Source organism: Oxyura jamaicensis, chromosome 4, assembly GCF_011077185.1.
Source record: "Oxyura jamaicensis isolate SHBP4307 breed ruddy duck chromosome 4, BPBGC_Ojam_1.0, whole genome shotgun sequence".
In the NCBI taxonomy this organism is placed as follows: Eukaryota; Metazoa; Chordata; class Aves; order Anseriformes; family Anatidae; genus Oxyura; species Oxyura jamaicensis.
Genome location: NC_048896.1, coordinates 32001395 through 32016323, shown reverse-complemented (window position 1 = coordinate 32016323; position 14929 = coordinate 32001395). Strand labels below are relative to the sequence as shown.

The following is a 14929-nucleotide window of genomic DNA, read 5'->3' as shown; positions in this document are numbered from 1 at the left end:
AATGTACAGTTAACTGCACTTTGAAGCTGTAGCATAAAAAAGAAGTTGGAAAACAACATTGTTCTACTTTCATTTATTTAGCCTGATATAAAGCACTTCATTTATGTTTTCTGCCTCTTAAAGGTCCTTTAAAAATGCAAGACAATTCTTCCATTTAATTTAAAAACAAACAAAAATAAAATGTTACATTTGGCCTATAAGCAGAGTATTTCTAAAGAGGGATTTCTGAGTGACTGACCTAGATTGGCATCAGTTTACAATTCCTGCAATAAGATATTCAACAGCTTTGCCATATGCCCCCAATTCCCATCTTGCAGCAGACATTTGCTTACACAGTTCTAACACCTGAATATTTGTAATATTCCTGGAAAACTGTGCCTGCTTACTGCTTTTCCTCTTTCCTTCACACAAAGGCAACAAATGAAGTATTTTTTCTTTAGCCCAACAATTTCCCTTCCGTCCAATACACTTGATTTCTGCTTCTGTCAAAACAATGTCATAAAGATAGCCTGTGCTCTTATGTGTGTAGGAATTTTATCCCTGAATTGCCTAGACTCTCCTTGAAAATGTGACCTTCATGAAGTACACAGAAAATTGAATTACTGTCTGCATAAATATTTGCTTACAAACTTTGTGTGAAAAATCTGTAAAAGTGACAATGCTACTTGAGAAAACAGCAAATGAATTCACTTATAAAACACAACTATTGATGGCACATTGCTAAACAGGTTTTAAAAGCAAATTCTATAACCTGATGTTTAGAAAATCATTACTGCAGAACATAATAACTTCTGCAGATCTGAGACAGGGTACTACCCTTATTTTCATCAATAATCATAGGAAGGCCAGGATAGTAGCAAATACCTGTGGCTGCAATATGCACTCTTCATGTGCAATAAAGTCAGGAGGATCAAAACACTACAGTGCTGCAATATTTATTTATTTATTTATTTATTTATTTTTTGCATAGCATGGAAATGAAAAAATGGTAATAACAGATTTATATTTTTTGTAATATCCCCCTAGGGCATATGCTGATATGGAAACAGGAGAGGGAAAAAAAATAAAAATAAAAATAAAAAATGTGATTTTGAGGATATTATTTACAAATAGGTATTTTGAAGTGCCAGTATACTTCCTTATTTTTCTTTTTTTCCTAACCAATCTCATAAGATATAAGAAATAAAGGACGTCACTTTCTTGTCATTATTCTTGTCACACTCTTTAATAAAACATATATATATATATATATGTATATATATCAGTTTCTAAAAATCATCAAGGAGAGATGAAGAGAAAAAGGAGGTCTCTCACAAAGGAAGAAAAGTCAGAAATTTGTGCAGAAAAAGATAATATACATCTTTGGAGAAGGGCCAGCACGTAATCCATGTCCCATTTAGGTTTTAATTTGGCAACTTCATTGACTCTCATGTGATCCTCTGCTCCCATAATGAAATATGAAAAAAAAAATGGCCAAAAAAGCATTAAGAGCTGTAGTGTTTACAGGCCATATGTAAAGTATACTCTGCCTAAGCATAAGCAAACGTAGTAGCAGCAGTAGATGCAGTTGTTGGTTAAGGATCCACATAAACCACCAGTGGTTTTCCATTTCCTAAACTTAACTGAAGAGGAGAAACTTTCTGTGCCCTGTTCCTGCAGTAGTGTGTATTCTCTTCTTCATCTCTCCAATACAAGACATCAGGCGTCATACCCTATCTACTCTATGATGTCCCCTGTGCCTTTGCAAAATAAAGTTCTGCTTACAAAAGGCTGAAGTTCACTTCCAACAGACAACTCAGGATCACCAGAGTTTCAACTGCTATACAGTTTAACCTTTAGTTAAAGAACAATCTGTGAGAAGAGGCATTAATTTCCTTTTTTTTTTTTTTTTTTCCTTCATATCCCTTGGGTAGTTTTGGAAGACAAATTCCACTGTTTGTAAGTAGAAAGCAAGAACCAGAAAATGCTAGTTTTAGGAAACAATATTTTCTAACAAAATTGGAGCTATTTAGCAAGCAGCTCCAAAATGGGTCTTGTGTTAATAAACCCAGTATGATCACAATCCATGTATTTTAATTTAAATCAATTCTTTTATTTTTAACTGAGTGGGATGAAGCTTTTAAAAGCCTCTCAGCTTTATCAGTGGTGGAGTTTCATTTCATCACTGCTTGTAATTAGCTATTTACACTAACATAACAAATGTGGTGCCTCCAGCAGAAGGCTGATGAGAAATTGAGAATGAAAAAGCACCTAAATGTTAGACTAGTCAGCAAGATTTTCAAGTTTGTTAAAATTAATACATGCTATCATTAGAGTAACCTACAGTTCAGTGCTTCATAAATAGGTAAAACAAAGCAACATTTTTTTTGTACCTTTCAGCTACTTTATATGCTGTTTTATTTTCCTTTAACAAATCAGGATATAGAATGGCTCATAAAGCTTCTCATATAGACCAGCAGCATAATAATTTGCTATGTGCATCCCGAGCCGCTTACAACTTGAAAGCATCCAGACTGAGAAATATATTCTAATTACAGAAAACAAAACAACCAAGAACAAAGAATCATCTCCCTTAGTGCTCTGGGATAAAGATAGATACCTCTTCTGTTCTTTCCCTGCTTCAGTCTCTGATCCATTTGTCCTGTCAGAGGAAAAGAAAAAAGCTTCTTCCACTTCTGTCTGCTAATTCTCACGTGTCCTAAAGAGCAGCAGGGCTCCTTTCAATTGGTGGCTGTTGTTTCCTAAAATGAAAAAAAAAATACCAAAGTACATCATTATAATTCATGTGCTAAAAAGGAAAAAGTGCTTCAGACTGAGCACTGAGTCTATTTCCTAAAATGACACAGTGGGAAAATCAGTCAATTAATTTCAAAATTTGCAATGTTCCTTCAAAAAGAATAAGCGTATTACTTTTATAATATTATCAGAATGGAAGATGTTAATTCCCACAGTGCCTTAGGTTCCTCACAGCTTTGACCTTTTGCAGTGAAGCTTTCCAGGTTAAAAAATTAAAAGGCTTGAGAGCAGGTGAAAGAGTGTTTTTGGTAGAATGATGAACTATTCAAAGATTATTTAGAAAATACTTGAAATAGAAATTCTCATTAATGAAATACAAGACAAATTCATTCAACGAATCATAGAGAATTTCTTAAGAAAAGTTCTGTGTAAGAAGGTATACATATCCACCCCGGTACACGCAGTACAATCACGTATTATTACACTAACACATATTTGACCCACTTGGGGTCAGATAAAATGGAAAATGAAGTGACATTCAACAGCTGTCTACAACTTCAGCATTAATCATAGACTGTGTCTTCTATAACAAATTATCGAGAGATCTCAATCCAACTAACAACTGTTAAATAAAGAGCGAAAGGATTTGGCCTGCATAGATCTGAAGGAGTCTTTCATTGCCTCAACGCAAAAACATCACCATAGCTTTCAGTCAGCTTGTTAGCTGACACAAGGTTTTAAAGTCTGCCACCACATGCTCCTTGAAATTTGGCAGTTGGCTCTCCTCCCATAACCAGATCCATCCAGGTATGACCTACACTGCTCGATCATACCTTTGTCTTCCAGCAAAGTGTGAAGTTAAAACTATTCCCGCTAATTCCATTTCACTGATGTTACAAAAAAATCAAAAGTACATTTCTTAACTTCTCAGGCTGCCTGCAGTGAGCCAGTCAAGCATCAGGGAGAACCTGGAGGAGAAAGAAAAGAGAAGAAAGCTTTGGGTTATTGCTCTGCCTTGGTCTAGTTGGAATTATGTTTGACAGCTGTTTAAAGGGAACCTGACTATCAGGTGAAAGGGTAGGAGACCCACCCCAAAAAACAGCCAATCTTTCACAACACAGACATATTGTTGGTTGTGACATAAGTTAAGAAAAGTACACACATGGTCAATCTATTGACAAGAACTACTCATGGGGAGAATATATAGGTTTCTCTAAATTCTGGTCTGGACATTTCAGTTAAACTTCAGTATTGTTGAGGATCTGGTTGTCTTTGTACACAAATAACAAACCTTGGATCTAAGAGAGAACAAAGCAGAGAACATTATAATTATTCACATAATATTATATTTGTAACGTGTCCTGGTATTAGAGCTGTTTTTAATGAAAAGTACCAGATTTAAGAACAAAACAAGGAATGCCTTTTTTTTTTTTTTTTTTTTTTTCCTGATGACCCTTCCAGTAGCTAGAAAAAATAAGTAACTATAACTTCTATATGTATGAAAATGAAAGATTTCCTAGGACAAAATGCATCAGGATCAATCCAAAATGAAAACTTTTATCTTTCAGCTACCATTTGAGAACTCCCATTCAAGTCCGCAGACCTTCCGTGCTAAGGAGCTGCAACGCTGGGCTATTAATTTCCCCGTGCTAACAGATGATTTCAGACTAGTTGTGGCAACTAGTAGCCACAAAATGGAACCTAAACTTAATAACTGATCATGAGAACTGTGATAGATACAGTGATTCTGCTATGCATATTCTTATGAAGATTTACACTCCTCTTACAAAAAGTATGCCTAAGACTCGGTGTTAAAACCTGAAAGAAAAAGTCCTGACTCTGTGGCTGGAGATGAGGCTAGGCAGTGAGTCTATCTTGTTACTCAATATAGGTAAGTAAGTATAGTTAAGTACGGAATTCTTTCTTTTCCAGCCTGCAGGACAAAGATAACTACAGATTGAAAGCTACAAAGGTTAATGGGAAAACAAAAAAATAATGAAGAATAAAGTATGCCATTTTCATTATAATGAAGTCCATTTGGTTTTAGCATTAGAAGAAAGTGATTTTAGACTCTCTAGTGATGCAAGATGAAATGTTTAACAGGCAATGAAATATATATTTCTGTAAGAAAGCAAATGTTTGTAAAACTGGTCATAATATTTCTCTTGTCAATATGTTTTAATCCTGGCCGGGACTGTGGAATGATTAACAATTTACATTTAATATCACATTGTCTTATAAAACCCATGTATTTTATTTTATCAAGAGCTCGCATCCCCAGTAGCGATCAGTTCCATAACATTTTAGTATTTTTTGCTAAATTTGAGTACCTTCTGTGAGGTAAAAATGCTGCCTCAACTTCATCTGACATCAGTATGAGTTTTAACGAACCTGACCCTCTAATTCTCACTCTCAAAGACACCAGAACTGGAGTAATGAACTGACACATTGTTTAGCATATATTTTTTAAATCTCATTTAATTTTACTGTAGATTTTTTGTCTTGAAGCCTTACAAGTTTATTGAGCAATTAAACTATGTTCTCAGTCAGGGGGAAAAAATGCTCATAAAATAGCAATAAGCTAAGCAGTAATTTCTAGAGAGAAGTTGTGTTTTTATTTCCTGCAGCATAATAGGAACAAGTATTTGTTTTGTAAAATAAGATACAGAGTATTCTAAAAAGCTGAAAATGACAATTGATATTTTTTTCCATTTTTTCCCCCCTTTCTATTCCCTGTTCCCCCCCCCACCCCCTTAAGTGAGATTAAGTTTAGAGTGCTTGCAGTAAAGAACTGCTTCTGCTGTATTGGTTTCATCAGATCAATCAGTCAAATTAAATAAGCAATAGTTGGTGGGTTTTTTTTCTACAAGCCTTTTGCTGACAGATGGCTGCTTACAAAGTGTCATATAGTGAATTTGTTTGCAGAAAGCACCTCTGCTTTAACATAAACATTTTATAGGTAACTTTGTTGCCTCCAACAAACTAGTGAAATCCTGTACCTGTTGCAAACAGTCCTGATTTTAAAGAAAGATGATTGAAGAAAATGTCTAGAGATGCTGGAATGACTAGCAGAGAGTTTTAAAGGTGACCTTTACAAGCGTAAAGCATTACTTGCTGTACTTATGTACAACTTCAAGTATAATAGACACAAAAATAGATTTTACAAATGGGAATTTTGAAGACTGCTATTTGCAAGACAATATTGATTTTTTATTTCACTTATCACCTCCATTATTAGGCTGATCTGATAGGTTTTAAAGTACATTTCCATTCATCATGAGTACAAAAACAAAGTGTACTCTTAAGATAATTGTCTAAAATTTAGGCATTTTAAATGTCTAAAAATGTTTTTAAAATATCAAAATGTATTTAGATTAAAAGAAATACTAAACCTCAACAGCTACACAAAGCTAATCTAGCTACTAGTAATGTACTAATTCTTCTTTTTCTACTACTAACCAAATGTCATAGGAAGAATAAGAAATGCAACAACATGTATTCCAGAAAACATCTCATTAAAATATCTCTATATTGTGGATACCTACCCATTTACTAACTGTATTTCCAGACAACAGTAATACATTAAAATAACTTGGATAGAGACAACATAGCTTAATCTGCAAATTAACCATTAAAACATTACATTAGAAAAGATACAGAACCTCTTAGAAAGGAAAAATACTCTGCTTTTCATCTATATAGCAGCACTGTACCATATGATATAGCTATTTTAAGACTCAATAACAACTAATGAGTTTATGAACACAGAAAAAAAAATAGCTAAGAACTGAATTCTAGCAGGCAAGTATGCAGAATAACCCTGGCACAAATAGCAATAATAGCAAGCCAAACTCATTAATCTTTATATAGAAGTTAAGAAAATTGATTATTATTTTAATAATGTAATTTTCTACAGGATTATAATCTTTTCTACAGGGTTATAATTATAAATTTCCTCTAACCTACATCTGATTGAAAACTTTCTGACTACTCAAACCATTTGTATTAGTGGATACATTTTTTTAAAAAAGAAAAAAAAAACAAAATATATCAGCAAAATATATCAGCATTACTGACATTTATTTAAAAAAGTTCTCAAAAAATTCTTTGCATTAAAGTGACATCTTTCATTTTGAATATTACACCCAATCATGAAATCAAAACATTTTACTACACTGTACTCAAAAGGAACATAATGCAGTTCTATCAATGCAATTGTTTTAACCATTCTAATAACAACAAAATTAAGCACTTAAATCTCAAAAACAGTTTGTTTCCAGAATATATTAAAAACATGATCCAACGATACTTTTGGGAAGATACTTTAATATCTTTCCTAACAAAATTGACTACAAGCCTCAATTTAGGAAGAAAAATAATTTCAAGATAATTACATTTATTTCTGGTGAAATAGATATTCCAAATTGTGACCAGTTGTAACTGAAGTCATGCTCCAGTTCACGCTTCATCTCTTTTACTGTACACTATACTGCACTGTGTGGAAAACTGAAGAATTATAACACTGAACTCTAATGGCTCTCAGATCAATAAAGCACTATGACATGCTGTACTCCCAGGTGAAAGGAAAATTGAGCTGGCAATTGACATCTCGGATCTGCCAGTTCCTTACATTCATAAAGACATTATTATTTAGTCTGGTTGAAAGCAATATTCTAATATAACCAAAGGTCAGGGTTGAGTAATAAATCTGATGCTAGAGTCAGTTTATCATAATACTGCCATGTAAAAGTCACTATGTGTAAGTAAAGGTCAATTTTAGCAAGTCATATTCAAGTGTTTTTCCTTTGGGGTATGGTAAAAGAACTTCTGTGTTACATGATAAGTAAATATTGAGAGGTATAGCAACCACTAAATATTATATTACAAATTGTCTTATCTAATTTTAATCTTGCTGTGTATTGGATTCTTCAAGACTGAAACACCACTCCAGTTTAGTCTTTCAATTTCTCAGGACATTATGAAACTAACAAAATCATAATAATAGAATCCCAGAAATGCTGAGGATGGAAGGGACCTCTGGAGGTCATCTAGTCCATCCCCTCTGTTCAAACAGGCACACTTAGAAGACTGCCTTTGGAATATAACCTCTTCAACTATTAAACAGAAAGATTATCTTATTGTACAGATATTTTCATGGACTTTCAAGGTTTTATTACTTTTTATATTCCACTGAAGGCATTGACAGATCATCATACCCTTTAGGAAGATCTAAACTCAGTAACCAAAGTTCTATAACCAAAGCAACACAATATGAATCAGCCTGCCTCATTGCAATTCTTTCCTGTAAACTTTTAAACTGATGTAAACTGTACCTTTCTGTTAACAAAGACTAATGTTTGAAAGTAGTACAACAGTCAGAGAGCTGGAAATACAAAAGCATTAATTTGCTATTCCTCCTTAGGAGAGTTAGGATTTCAGATGAAAATCTGTTCAACAAATCTGGAATTGCAATTACAATTTGTCTTGAGAAAACAACAATCTACTATAGAAGCTGTTTTACACTGGAAAATACTGCAAGTGTTAATGTTGGAACTTCATATCCTGTTGATATCCCAAAACCATGTCACATGAAAAGAGGTAGCACAATATAGCCTCCTGCTTTATAATATGATGCAACTGAATCATTGCAGTTCGTGGGTCAAGAAGTTACTCTATGAATTCAGGAAGTATTATAAACTAGCAGCAAGTCATGGAGAGAACGTACTTTCCCCAGGGAGCAGCAAGCAGTGGGGCTCAGTCTCTCATCTTTCTACAGTCTGTCCTCATATGAAAGGTGACCCAACCTCCATCTTCATGGAACTAGCTCTGGTATGTCCATGTCTCCCTTTTACTGAGCAGACCAGAACTGGACAGCACTCCAGATGTATCTTACCTATGTTTTTAAGATTATCATATCATAAAATATAAGAAAACCATTTTAAAAGGAAGGTTCTTTAAATATCTTTTTGATATCCTTATTTTAGGGAATAATATACCATTTTGTAATTCCTCCCAGTTTACTCAAAATACATTATCAAAAACAAAACCATCACCACCAACAACAAAAAAACAAAACAGTGCTAGTTTCCCTTGGAGTTTCTGAAACTAGCTAAGAATATTCTCTCCAAGTATATCAATCCAAAATTTCTAGTCAGTACAATTTCTTTGGCGTACTTTTTTCTCCTGTGATGTGTGTGTACTTTACTCGGTGCATCCTGGTTTTGAATATGACACTTCCTTCTTGTTCCCCCCCCATATGCATGCTGCTCTGGAATCTATTACACAAAATAAATATTTTTCACAATATTAGAATTAATTACTTTTTACTCACTAAAATAATCTCAGAGATTGATAACTACTATAAAAAAAACAGAAGTTTTGTAACAAGTTGTTATAAGCAACACTGCAATAACCTTCCTTTGATGGAACATACTAAAATTTTACATACCACAATACACCATATTTGTATTCCTTTGTACATCCTGCTTTCAAACATAAACAAGGCCAAGCTGGATATTCATAGTGTTAATGGGAAAAAAAAAGGGGGGGGGGGGAGAATAAAAACCATCTCTCTTAGTAATTGAAGCACAAAGTTAGAGCAAAGTTATAGCTGCCCTTGATGCTGTCTGGGGCATTTATGTTGTGTATTGGTTGCGATCAAACAAGAAACAGCTATTCAGACAGCTCTGAATATCCTGTGCAGTAATCTTGGAATTTATGGCTATCTACTGGTTGCTTTAAAATATTCTTTTCAATATAATAGTTTAGCTCTAGTTTATCGCCATGCAAAACACCGAGGACTCAATTACATTGCAAGTACCCATCATCAGTGGTGCCATTAGCTGTAGCCTTCCTTTTGTGATACTGTTCCTAATTCTTCCAGGTCCAACAATTAAATCACTGTTCTCCCTCTATTTTACCTGTTGAAAAGGTCCCTTTGATTCTAGCTAGATTAAGCTAATTTCAGACTTGTTTTCATTATACTCTGTCATATGTCCCATAACTAAAATCTTTTGGCTTGCATTGCAACAGTACTCAATGAGAATGCCAAATTTTAGATTTCTTTTAACACAGGCCACCAAATCAGGTTAAATGCAGGAACATAGGCCCCTTAATTATGTGTTTCTGCTTAGCAGAACCACTCATCTTTTGAAAATGGCACACTTGCGCTTCAGAAAGCTCTCAATGAGTTGTTGGCCCTGCTGTAATCTAAACAGAAAACATGAGCAGTAACACAAATATACAATCACTGTTGTGGGGGTACTTTGGAATAATTTGGGCTTCAAGCTTCCTGATTTGTGAGCAAGACTCAGCTACTACTGCTGAAGACCATGAAATTGAACTGTGATTACTTACTCATTACATTTTATCATGTTAGGATTCATTAGGAGTCAAGGATGTGAGAGTCATGACAAACAGAGACTTCTGTTTGTATCAAGTTCTGACTATTAGCAATTAAGTTTTAAGGTGTCTAAGCCTAGATAGCCATTTTTTATTATAAACAGCATTTTGTTTCAGTAAGTTAATTAAATACCACAATGTACACTGTTTTATTGTTAACGTAAAAGGATCAACTTGACCATATTGTGTACTAATTAATAATGGCACAAGTAGAGAGCAACTTCACTGATTTAACTGAAGTTATTTGGATTTACTGGGAAATACAAGAAAGTAGAATTAGAGCTTACTATAATCTATCATTGAAGAATGATATTATTAAGAACAGGAGAAAAGCTTTATCTCACAGTTTCTTGGCTAATGAACCATACAGTACCATTAATGTCATTTAAATTCAACATGATAAAAATAAATTGAGGTATAGAGTCCAAAAACAGACCTGTAACTTTTAGGTTATTTTCTTGGTGTTTTGAGATGAAATTTTCTCCAAAACATTTACAAGTACTTTTCCAGTTTAACTGAAGTCATTTAAACAGTAAGATTTTGATTTCTCCTTCAAAATCATTGTTGAAGTGGGCATGAAATGACTCTAAGTTGGATCTGTGCTTCACTAAGGATTCTTTCTGGCTTGGCTTATTTTCTTTCATATTTGCAGAACAAGAGTAATAGAAACAAGTGTTCCACTGCCATAAGACTCAGGACCAATGGATGATGCATTGTTATTTACTACAGTCCTATGTTTATATTTCTAAAATATCATTAATATTAACTCTGATCCACCTACTCCCTCTAATTTGTCCTTGGTGATGGGAATGTTACACTGTGCAAATGCTCAGACTACTAGCTTAATATGACAGAGAGGTTTTGCAGAAAACTAAAGCACAATGTGTTCTTATGTAGATATATCCAGTTATTTCAAAACATGTAAAAAATATATATATCTGTGGTAGCTTAATTTGTAAAAGCTGTTACTTTAAGTTGCATGAAGCCTCTCCCACTGAGGAAGGCATTGATGCATATTTTACCACCTGACCTCCTGGGTAACAAAAACGATATACCATTCTTACAGCTCCATGTGGATTGTTGCTAACTAGTGGAAAAACAGTCTGTAAAACTGCAGTTCAGTCCCATGGTAGAAAAGCATCCACAGGGAGGGCAGATACATGATGCTCTGACTTTCCAGTTAGCCTTGTGTTAACATTAAAGAAAATCCTGAAAAGGACAGTCCTGGAGATTGCTAAATCTTGAACAAAAACTGGCATATATTCATCTTAACCAGGTTTCAGCTGTTAGAATTGCACGATTACAGTGTAGCACACAAAACAATGTTTCCTATGCTGTTAAAACCAAACATCAGTATTGTTGAACAGAATATTGTTGAACAAAATATAATGCTCATTAGACTCAATCTTACACAGTTTTGTCACTAGCACCGCAGACCCTCCCAAGTGTAACATCCTCTAATGTGATGGGATATTTTGTCCTCTTCTGCAGACCACCTGGATGAGTGGTAGGACTCTGTACAGAGTTTGTAATCACCTATTGTTTTTCTGCTACTGATTTCAATACCAGCATTCAAACAGTAATGAACAAAGTTTTTAAGTTCAGGAGTTGAGCTGAAACTTTGTAAGTCTAAATTTAATGCCCTTGGCCCTAGTTTCAATACCAATATAAGTTAAAATATACATTTTTGTAAGTTGATAATTAAGAACTCATTTTAGGTGTAACCACTTGATTTTATTTGTGGAAAAAAAAATACTAACAAATAAACAAACAACAACATAATCAACTATACAGCCAAACAGGGTTGTGTGTCTTTCTCATCACACTTAACAAACATAGCCAACAATCTCATATCAGTTTTTCAATAATGCCTTTTGAATTTGAATACCAAGATTACAAAATAAGACCCAGAGAAATCCTCAAGCGCAATTTGAAAGGACATAACATAAAGAAGATTTTTTTCTTCTCCAAACTGACACTGAAAATACAGGCTAATTCTTAGCGTGCCCATTTGATAAGTACTATATGATTCTGGCAGGCTTATTGCATGCTTCACAAAGGAAGAGGGGATGGAAAGAAAGCTCATTAATTAGCATTTTTAGTACCTAAACTCAAACGCCAGCATAGAATAGGAAACTGCATTACTATGGTATCTCTCCTGCAAAACAAGACGTAAAAAGAAAAATAGGAAATGGGGAAGATTTGTGTTGTATAGACCTTGTTAATAAAACAGACGACTACACACAAATCAAGTAAATCTACGTTATCTCATGACTGTTCACTTAACCTATTAAGCCCTCAGTACCAGAGTTCCCAAAGCCCCTCTAATATTAAAATTTGGAAGCTGTGTATGTTAGGAGCAGGTTACAGTACAACATTTTCCTTAACCCATGCTTGAGGCACCTCTGTTAGTAGCTGAATGACACATGGTTTCATACAATGAAGCCCCAGTGATCTAACCTGAGTGTAGGCTGACTTAGAGATCTTACTGGCCTTTATAAATACAATATTGGAATCCTTCCAGGGTCCCAGATTTTCTGCATGACATTGATCATTTGATGTTGCTTCAAGGACAGGAGAAATAGACAATGGCAGAATTGGGCTCAGTATACCACCGTCTGGCTTGTGCAAGGAGTACTTTTTGTCTCCTGCACACAGATTTTCTCCTACAGCATCATAAGTACAATCCTGCATTCCAACAGCCTGTGCACCAAGGCTTAATTGGGAGTAAAACACGGTTCTGTACAAGCCTAATCCTAGTATCAGATTCTGATCTCATACAGGTGACTTTATATTTCCAGAATTCATTACATATTAGGATAAAAGGAGATCAGAGATAAATCTGTTTATCTTTGTAAAAACTCTCTTGTTAGTTCTAATAACAAAAAAATATTTCCAGGGATGAATGACTATTACTGAATATCATCCTGTCACTTTCAAGGTATAAAAATCCGTTATACATTATTTAAACTGTTGTTGAATGTTGCATACCCTCTTATCCAAACATTAAACGAAAACTTAATGCCTTTCCTATATAATAACAACTTATCAGAAAAGCTCTTAGAGTAACTACTGTTGAAGCTTTGCTCTCAACATGTAGAAGATAAGTTTTCAAATTATTAAAACTACCTACCACTTCAAAGCCTCTATGATATGACCATAAATTTGTGGCTGCAGTACTGCTCCTGCAGTTTATCTTGTGATATGATGCAGAAATATAACATTATACAGACACTAATAGTATACGTGCACTATGAATTGTTATATAATTATCCGCTATGCACATATACTATCTGTCTCTACAGAATAGGCATATTCATAAATATTAGGGATAAAAATTCAAATACCTATTTGAAAGCTAGTACCCTTTCTCCTAAAGAACTACTATATAGTGTTGGACTAAACAGCAATGAGGAATGAGGTAACGATTGTAAAAGGAAACTGAAAAATAATGAAAGATGGCAGTAAGTAGTTATTTTGGTGCTTTATCAGTGCAATTGCTCAAAGTGTGAAAATTTTTTAAACAAGCTGTACAGCATGAAGAAATCTACAAATTACCAAATGAGTGAACAGAAAATAACTATAGTTTTTTTAATGCTTTATAAAATATATGCCTAGTGGACTTTCTTTCTAGAAAATTAGAACACTTCCAATTTTTCCATTTAGGGCATTAAAAGGCATTCAAAGATAACCTCAAGAATTCTTAGCACTGTTACATATGCATAGTTCAATAGACTCAGAATTAGAGAAGTGTAAAATTGCTCAAATAAAGTGTCTGACTAGTGATTGTAGTCTTCTACACAAAATCCAATTAAAAGAATGCTGCATACAAACAAGAGAGAAATTAACTGGCTTAGCAATTTCATTAACACGGATATAGGTTTGGCTACTCTGAAGCAAAAACCATGATCTAAAAAAAATGCTTAGTACCACAGAAGTTCAATGTTGAGATATTGCACTTGTCAAAAACTCTTCATATCAGGACAAAGATATTCTACATTTTTTTAATACAATTTCACAGACTAAGTCTACCAACAGTTATTACAATAGTAGAAATGGTAACTAGGAGTCCTTAAGATGTTAGAATGCAGATTTAAAATACATTCTCAATGCTTCATAAATGTATCAGTTTACTGGAACTACTGGACAAAGCTCTTGATAGGGACCAAGAACTGAAAATGCAACAGTGAAGACACTCAAGTATTTTCTGGTAAGTAAGCCTCTATAAAAACAGAACGGCAAAAAATGAATACTCGACTTCACTTACATATAAACCTGTGGGAAAAGATGCATTGATTTACCTGGAGACAAAATTCATCTCTCAATACATACAACAAATACAGCACTGTAGAGATATAAAAAAATTGCACTGACACTGTGGGGTAGTTTTACCGTGCTAGGCAGCTGAACACCACAACCACTCTCTCACTCCCCCTCCTCAGATGAGGAAGGGAAGTAAAGGAAAGAACAACTCACGGGTTGAGATGAGGATAATTTAATTAAAGAGAAAAATATTATTAAGGAAATATTATTAATTAAACAATTCAACTAAAGGGAAAAAAGGAAGAGGGAGGGGGAAAGGGAATAACAAAACAAAACAAGTAAAGGCTATGTGGAAGTGCAGAGGAAAGAAATTACTCTCTACTTCCCACAAATGAGCGATGCTTGACCACGTCCTTGAAGCAGGGCCTCCACACACGTAGCCGGTGTTCGGGAGGAGGACAGACATTTTCACAATGAGAGCCCACCCCTCCCCTCTTCTTCCTTTTTCCACCTTTTATTGCTGAGTGTG

General features: G+C 34.4%; 1 long non-coding RNA gene across 1 annotated transcript in view; it reads right to left on the bottom strand.

Moving 5' to 3' along the window:
* LOC118166006 overlaps positions 1-14929 on the bottom strand; it is a 102054-nt gene that overhangs the window by 28471 nt on the left and 58654 nt on the right. Inside the window, exons 6-8 of the long non-coding RNA XR_004750313.1 lie at positions 8541-8629; positions 3570-3704; positions 2600-2741 (exon numbers count right to left, since the gene is read on the bottom strand). This is a non-coding gene — a long non-coding RNA (uncharacterized LOC118166006). The remainder of the gene's footprint in view (positions 1-2599; positions 2742-3569; positions 3705-8540; positions 8630-14929) is intronic.